The sequence below is a fragment of the Cebus imitator genome, unplaced genomic scaffold, assembly GCF_001604975.1.
Source record: "Cebus imitator isolate Cc_AM_T3 unplaced genomic scaffold, Cebus_imitator-1.0 Scaffold0, whole genome shotgun sequence".
NCBI classification, from domain to species: Eukaryota; Metazoa; Chordata; class Mammalia; order Primates; family Cebidae; genus Cebus; species Cebus imitator.
The window spans coordinates 15,570,544-15,578,886 of record NW_016107315.1 but is presented as its reverse complement, the minus strand read 5'-3'; the positions used below and the strand labels follow the sequence as shown (position 1 = coordinate 15,578,886).

Sequence of the window (8,343 nt, the reverse complement as noted above, 5' to 3'; positions counted from 1 at the left end):
AGAAACATGTATGTGCATGCACATGCTGTTATCCATGCAAGGGTACACAGAAACACGTATGTGCGTGCACATGCTGATATCCATGCAAGGGTACACAGAAACACGTATGTGCGTGCACTTGCTGATATCCATGCAAGGGTACACAGAAACACGTATGTGCGTGCACATGCTGATATCCATGCAAAGGTACACAGAAACACGTATGTGCGTGCACATGCTGATATCCATGCAAGGGTACACAGAAACACATATGTGCGTGCACATGCTGATATCCATGCAAGGAGACAATTGTCCTTTGTAACTAGTTTGGAAATCATCCTGCTCCTGGTCTTGCAAAATTCAGACTTGTATGGATTGTAGTGATCATAGACTTTTAGACCACAGAGATGACATAATCCAACAACCTCATTTTATAGCCAAGAAGCCCGAGGCCCATTGAGTGCCTAACATTAGTATCTTCAGCACTCAGTAAGTGAGAGTTGAAGTCCTGAGCCCCAGTACCTCAGAATATGACCGTAATTGGAAATAGTGTTTTATAAAGCTCATTAAGTTAATATAAGGTCATTAGGGTGGGCCCCAATCTAACCTGACTGATGTCCTTATAGGACGAAGAGATGGGTACAGACAAGCACAGAAGGAAGACCACATGAAGACACAGAACGGAGGCTCTCTCCATGCCAGACAGAGGGGTCTCAAGAAGAAACCAGTCTTGCTGGCACCTTGATCTCAGACTTCCAGCCTCCAGAATTGTGAGAAAATAAAGTTCTGTTGTTTGTCACCTCGTTCGTGGTAGGTTGTTATGGCAGCATGAGCAAACTAACACAGGTGTCCTAATGAAAGGCCCAAGCTCTTGTGGCTGCTTGGCAGCCTCCCGGTGAGTAAAATGCGGCTGTGATGCAGGCCAGGCATTGTCTGCAAGTCCTCAGCTGCTCAGGGAAGGCTGGGGCCTGTGCTTGGCTGCAGGGTGTGGCCTCTGACATGCACTTTTCCAGCCCTGGACGACTCTTGGAGTATCATCACAGACCGTGTCCATACGATTTACATCTCCCAATGAATTTCTATCTACAGGACTCAGAAGAAATTCACCAAGATCAGCTAAATGACTGAATGAAAACTCGACGTCAATATAGCATTTTGTAATTGATGATGATGAATTAATTTGTGTACAATGACTATCAATACCTATTACTGGTTTTTTTTTTTTTTTTTTTGTGGACAAGGAGTAAAGTAACATACTTATTTTTGTATTCTTTGCTGTTAATTAAAAAAAAATCCTCACTTGATAATGAGAAGAAAAATTATCAGCAATTATCCTAACAAGCAGTTCCCTGCTCTGGCATGAGCACAAGGTCATTTAATTGGGGTCCCTTGGAGCGGCTCCGTCAGACTCCCCGTTGACATACTGCCATCTGGTGGAGCCAGCCCGGCGGCTCAGTTTTCACAGTCTGACGTTGCCTGTGTCTCCACATATGTTTGTTCCCGGTTCCTGCTGATTTTCCTGACAGCTGTCCAAATCCAGGGGCGAGCCCCACACAGGCCCAGGCCTTGGCAAAATGCTGAAGGAGGCAAACATTTGCTTCGGTGTTCTGCCGCTTTCCCTATCAGCGATACTCACAGCCTGGTGCGCTTCCTCTTCTGGATGAAATCTTGAATTCTGTTCCACAAATTAACATCTCTTTCTCTGCCCCAAATTTATTTTATTTGCATAGAGCTCACAGTTTATACATCGCTTCTGAAACTCCTCTCCCATTTAATTCTCAAACAACTTTTTGAGTGGACTGGACTAGAATATGAACTTCCTTCAACAAAAATTCATTGAATATTGATTGTGCTCAGATTGGGAACTAGGGTTACAAAGACAGAAAGACCAGGGCCAACTTAATTCATGCTTACAGAGGGCCCAGTACCTGGAGCCCACAATATTTTTAGAAGCCCATGAAAATGTTTTAATTTTTTTTATATAGATGAAAACATGAAATTTTAGGTGGAAGAAAAATGAATATTTTTATGCCAATGCAAATTTTTAAACACAATTTTAGTACTTTAAAATTATAACATGTAGTATTTTTATGGAGGAAGAAGTCCATGAAGGCAAAATTGTCCAGGACCCACAAAAAATCATAACGCAGTCTTGGAAAAGGCAGGAGTAAAATTAGATAATCATGCACATAAAAGCTGTGAGCCAGGCATGGCAGCTCATGCTTGTAATCCCAGCACTTTAGGAGGCGGAGGCAGGCAGACTGCTTGGGTTCAGGAGCTCAGGACCAGCCTGGGCAACTTGGTGAAGCTCTCTCTCTCTCTCTCTCTCTCTGTATATATGTGTGTGTGTGTATATATATGTGTGTGTGTGTATATATATATATATATATATACACACACATATATATATGTCTCTCTCTCTCTGCATATATATATATATATATATGTCTCTCTCTATATATATATGTGTGTATATATATATGTGTCTCTATGAGAGAGACATACATATATATATACACACACACACATATATATTCTATATATATAATCTATGAGAGATACATACATATATATATAGACATATATATATATACACATATATTTTAAAAATCATATATTGAAGTAATTAGCTTGGGTGTGGTGACATGGGCCTGTAGTCCCAGCTACTTGGGAGGCTGAAGCAGACAAATTGAGTCCAGAAATTCAAGACCAGCTTGGGCAATTTGGCAAAACCCCATCTCTACAAATATGTGTGTATGTGTGTGTGTGTGTGTGTGTGTGTGTGTATGTATATAGCTGGGTGTGGTAGGTGTGGTGGCATGGGCCTGTAGTCCTAGCTACTTAGGAGCTTGAGGTGGGAGGATCTCTTGAGTCCAGGAGGTCAAGGCTGCAGAGAGCCATGATCCTGCCACTGCACTCCAGCCTGGACAAAAGAGCAAGACTCCATCTCAAAAAACAAACAGTAACATGGGACTATGGGGTGAGAGGAGTTGTCTCTCAGTGGAAAAGAAATACGTTTGATTGAACACATCAGGACAGACAGAAAGTAATTGTGTTGGAACTTAGGAAACTCCTGGAAGGGAACAGGAGCTATGGTCAGTCCTAGGGTTCAGAGGTGCTGGGACTGAATATCTGGTAAATGGTTGTAAGATCTGTCAGAGATTCATTCCTCCAAGGATAGCATGAAAGAAGTTATAAGGAGTTTCCTGGTAGAGAAATTAAGGAAAAAGAAAATAGGCTGGGTGTGATGGCTCACACCTGTAATCCCAGCACTTTGGAAGACCAAGGTGGGTGGATCACTTGAGGCGGGAGTTCAAGACCAGCCTGGCCAATATTGTGAAACCCCATCTATACTAAAAATAGAAAAATTAGCCTGACATGGTGGCGCACTCACATAGTCCCAGCTACTCAGAAGGCTGAGGCACCAGAATCGCTTGAACCCAGGAAGTGGAGGTTGCAGTGAACCAAGATTGTGCCAGTGCACTCCAGCCTTGGTGACAGAAAGAGACCCCATCTCAAAAAAAAAAAAAAAAAAAAAAAAAAAAAAAAAAAAAAAAAAAAAAAAAGGGAAAGAAAAGAAGGCAGCCACCAGCTTCACTCTATAAGAAAGTCCTACTCACCCTCCTAATGGGACAAGTAATATAGAGGATGTCTGTCACTTGGATTTACTGCCTGCCTAGTTCTATGAAGAGCATTAAAGTACTCAGTTAAAGTGGACTTATTTGTGAGTACCTGTGAGACGCTGTTTGAGCTCTCAGCACTTCCCATAATGAGGACCTTGTCGGCAGGCCATCATCCTGGTGGTGCAAAGTGGCACTTCACTGTGGTTTTAATTTTCAAATGACTAATGATGTTGAGCATCTTTTCATGTGCTTCTCTCTCATTTCTATAACTTCTTTGAAGAAATGTCTACTTAGAACCTTTGTCAATTTTTTTTTTAGGCTAGGAACCCAAGTTGATGTTTATTCATTCATACATTTGGTAGTGCTAGAAACTGGCAACTGTGGGCTAAATCCAGCCCATAGACCTGAATTTGCTTCTCTTAACCTTCACAATATTTAGAAATCAGAGCACTTCACATTGTCTACATTTTCAGCTTCTTTTAAGAGGTAAGCTCCTTGAAAGGGTATCTGCATTCCTGTTCCCACAGCCCCCAGCATTCCTTGTCCCTTAGCTGCCTGACTTCTCTAGGCACCTTGGTTCATGATCCTGGGTTACAAGCTGCAGAGGGGACTATGCTGGTTCCCTCAACTAAGGTACACTACTACTGCTGGCTCCTCTCAGCAGTGGACGTCCTGGAGATCAGTTTCCTTTTTGGGAGGGACTCCTCATTGAGGGGGGTGCAGAAGACCTGCAGGCCTGCATTGACCCTGTTCTTTGAGCCTTCAACTCCTGAAAATGAATCGCTTGAGCCCCACCTTGGCCAGACCTTTAGTCTCTCCCCTTCTGTTTCTTCTTTTTGGCTCTCTGGCCGGTGCTGACTCCAGCTCTTTCCTCCTCGGGATGCTGCTGCCTCCTCCTCTTACCTCTGCTGCTTGAGCCTGTGCATGCTCTGCTCTCTGCTTCCCTAGCCCTGCCATCCTCCTCATCCCTCACATCCAAGATATCCTCCCCCTCTTGATGCTGCTGTCTTTTCTTCTTGCCTCTCCTGCTTCTTCCATCACTGCATGCTCTGCTCTCTGCTTCCCTGGTCCCACCACCTAAAACAGTTTCCTCACCTCCATCCTCTAGGTTCCAGTCCTCCTCCTCCTGTTGCTGCCTCTTCCATCTTCGGCTGCAAGGGTCAGCATATGCCCTGCTCTCCATCTCCGCCGTCCTGACACTGCCTGCAGCCTCCTTGCCTTTTCCTCTTTCTTCCAAGACCCCATCTTCTCCTCTTCATGGTGCCACCTCTCCATTTTCTTCATTTTCCTGAGGGACTGATTGGTTTGCTCTCTGCTATTCAATTCCCCAGGCCCACTTGTTCCTGTAGTGACCTCCTCCTCCTCATTCCCTTCAGTGGTATCTTCTCTTTCATCTGATACCTTTCCTTGATGTTGCCTTTTCTTCTTGCTTTTTCTGATGCTCTGGTCAGCATGTTCTGGGTGCTTCTCATCTGCATCCTTCCTTTCAGATACTGTAGCTTCTTCCTCCTCTTTCTGCTTCCTTTTCTTTTTCTTTTTTTTGGGGGAGGGCATGCTCTCTGACTGTGGTTCAGGGGCCCCAGGGTCCTGGCCTTTGAGATGAGCCAGGAAGGCCTGCTCCTGGGCCTCTAGGCGTGCAAGCTTCGCCTTCATTGTGATCCCAAGACGAGCAGCCTTGTGTGCCGTTCACCCCTCACAGGCTTGGAGCAGCATCTCATCAGTCAGAATCTTTGGGGACTTGGACCCCTGGTTGTCATCACTGCTGCTCTCCAAGTCTTTGTGCGGCTTCTCTCCACCTGAAGTCAACGTGGCCGTCTTCACAAACTTCTGATATAGCAAGTTGGGCTTGGGATGATTATAACGGGTGGTCTCCTTAGAAAGGCCCCTTATCTGTACTCCATCCTGCCCTGTTTCCACTACCAAGTTGGCCACAGTGTTGTTGAAGAGCTCATTCCACCAGTGGTTTGTGAACTCCTTGGCAGGGTCATGTCCTACCCCATGAGTGTCTTGCTTCAGCATCACCCTGAAGGCCTGGGCGATACCGTTTTCCTTCCGGCCTAGGCCTTTGCCTTGAGTCTATCCGTGCTTTGGCAGCTGCTCCTCAGCAAACTTCATCCCACGACTCTTGACCTCTGGGGTGACATTCATGGTGAGAAAAAAGTCTCTGTCCTCAGACTCTCACCAGAGAAGAAGAGGTGATATCATCCGTCATTGCCGGGTCCTCTCTGCGGAAACATGCATCAAATGTGACTTGTGCGCTGCCGTCTTCCTGTCTACTTTTTTAAATCTAATTGTCTTTTTATTATTGAGAGGTAAGAGTTCTTTATATCTTCTGGACACAAGTTCTTTACATTATTCTTTCTTTTTCTTTTTTTAAATTTTTTAAATATTTTCTTGCTTTTTCTTTTTTTGTTTATTTTTTCTTTTTTTTTCTTTTTTTTTTTAAGACAGGATTTCACCATGTTGGTCAGGCTGGTCTGAACTCCCGACCTCAGGTGATCCACCCACATTGGCCTCCAAAGTGCTTGGATTACAGGTGTGAGCCACCACACCTGGCCAAATATTTTCTTTCATTCTTTGGGCAAAAGCTTTTAATTTTGATGAAGTTCATTTTATGTTTTTTCTTTTATTGCCCATGCACTTAGTCTCATAGCTAAGAATCATTTGCCAAAACCAAGGTGTTATGGTTTGAATGTGTCCCTCAAAATTCATATGTGGAAACTTGATCCTCAGTGCCACAGTGTTGAGAGGTGGGCTTTTTTGTCTTTGAGATGGGGTCTAGCACAGGCACTTCAGCTTTCTTACGGTTGTTGTTTGCATGGTATACCCTTTTTCTAGTCTTTTACTTTTAATTTCTTCATATCTTTGGAATTAATGTGTGGCTCCTGTAGGCAGCATGTAGTTGAATCATATTCATCTATTCAGCCTGAACCTCTATCTTTTTATTTGTATTTATTTATTTATATTTTACTTTAACTCCTGGGATACATGTGCAGACTGCAGGTTTTTTCATAATTATACATATGCCATGGTGGTTTGCTGCACCTATCAGCCTGTCATCTAGGTTTTAAGCTTCACATGCATTAGATTTTTGTCCTAATGCTCTCCCTCCCCTTGTCCCTGACCCCCGGAAAGGTCCTGGTGTGTGATGTTCCCCTCCCTGTATCCATGTGTTCTCATTGTTCAACTCCCACTTACAAGTGAGAACATGCAGTATTTGGTTTTCTGTTCCTGTGTTAGTTTGCTGAGGATGATGGCTTCCAGCTTCATCCATGTCCCTGCAAAGGACATGAATTCATTCTTTTTTATGGCTGCATAGTATTTCACGGTGTATATGTGCCACATTTTCTTTATCTAGTCTATCATTGATGGGCATTTGGGTTGGTTCTAAGTCTTTACGATGATCAATTGTGCTAGTCACACTTCTACAAATACAATACAACTATCCTGTGTACCCCAAAATGTGCTAAGTCTTTCCCCAGAAGAGGATGCAAAATAGCTGCAAAATTTTTGTTAATGGATCACTCAGGGTAATAGTGAGTGGCCCCACTCCCATTTCTATCCCTTGATTCCTGGACCTGTCAATCCTGGGTATGGGAGAAATATCAAGTTTTATATATATATGTATATATGTATATATATAAAGAAATATAAGGCCGGGCGCGGTGGCTCAAGCCTGTAATCCCAGCACTTTGGGAGGCCGAGGCGGGTGGATCACGAGGTCAAGAGATCGAGACCATCCTGGTCAACATGGTGAAACGCCGTCTCTACTAAAAATACAAAAAATTAGCTGGGCATGGTGGTGCGTGCCTGTAATCCCAGCTACTCAGGAGGCTGAGGCAGGAGAATTGCCTGAACCCAGGAGGTGGAGGTTGAGGTGAGCCGAGATCGCGCCATTGCACTCCAGCCTGGGTAACATGAGTGAAACTCCGTCTCAAAAAAAAAAAAAAAAAAGAAAGAAATATATCTATATATAAAGAAATGTATTAGATGCTGACTTGTAAAATAATAGCCTCTTGGAGAACCTCTTCCCAGCTCTGCAGATATTGCCACTTAGCTGGCACTATAACTGAGCTTTTGAAAAGGCATTCTGCTGTCCTATCAATGCCAGCTGCTTTAAGACGATGAGGAACATGGTAAGACCAGTGAACTCCATAAGCCTGGGCCCACTGATGCCCTTCATTTGCTGTGAAGTGAGTTTCTTGATCAGTTTGGGATACCACAATGGAGGACAGGCATTCTCTAAGCCAGGGATGTCATTTTTATAGAAGCACTGTGTGCAGGGAAGACAAATTTGTCTCCAGAGTAAGGACCAGTTCCAGTAAGAACAAAGCACGGAGACTTCCATGATGGACGTGGTCCAGGCTGATCAACCTGGGGAATGGTGCCAGACTTGAGACAAATGGTTTTTGCTGCTGGCAGAGCAGACACTTAGTAGTGGCTGTAGCCAGATAAGCATTGGTGAATGGAAGTCCATGTCGCTGAGCCCATGCCTAACCTTAACCCCTGCCACTATGGCCATTTTGTTCATGATCCCATTGAGCAATGACAGGAATGGCCAGGGAAAGAGGCGGACTTGTATCCACAGAACAGTCATCCCACTGACTTTGTTGTTAAAATCCTCCTCTGCTGAGGTCACTGTTTGCTGAACATTCACTTGGGATACAAATGTATTCACAGTTTGTTGCCTATTCAGAAAGATTTCTATATACTGATCTTTCCCTATGCCTCTTCCCTAGAC

The 8,343-nt window shown here is 44.0% G+C and overlaps 1 pseudogene across 1 annotated transcript; it reads right to left on the bottom strand.

Moving 5' to 3' along the window:
* Positions 1 to 3,922: 3,922 nt before the first annotated feature.
* Positions 3,923 to 5,866, bottom strand: LOC108300581 (annotated as a pseudogene). Its single transcript, XR_005198996.1, has one exon. The product of XR_005198996.1 is annotated as a G patch domain-containing protein 4-like (transcript).
* Between the last annotated feature and the right edge of the window lie 2,477 nt (positions 5,867 to 8,343).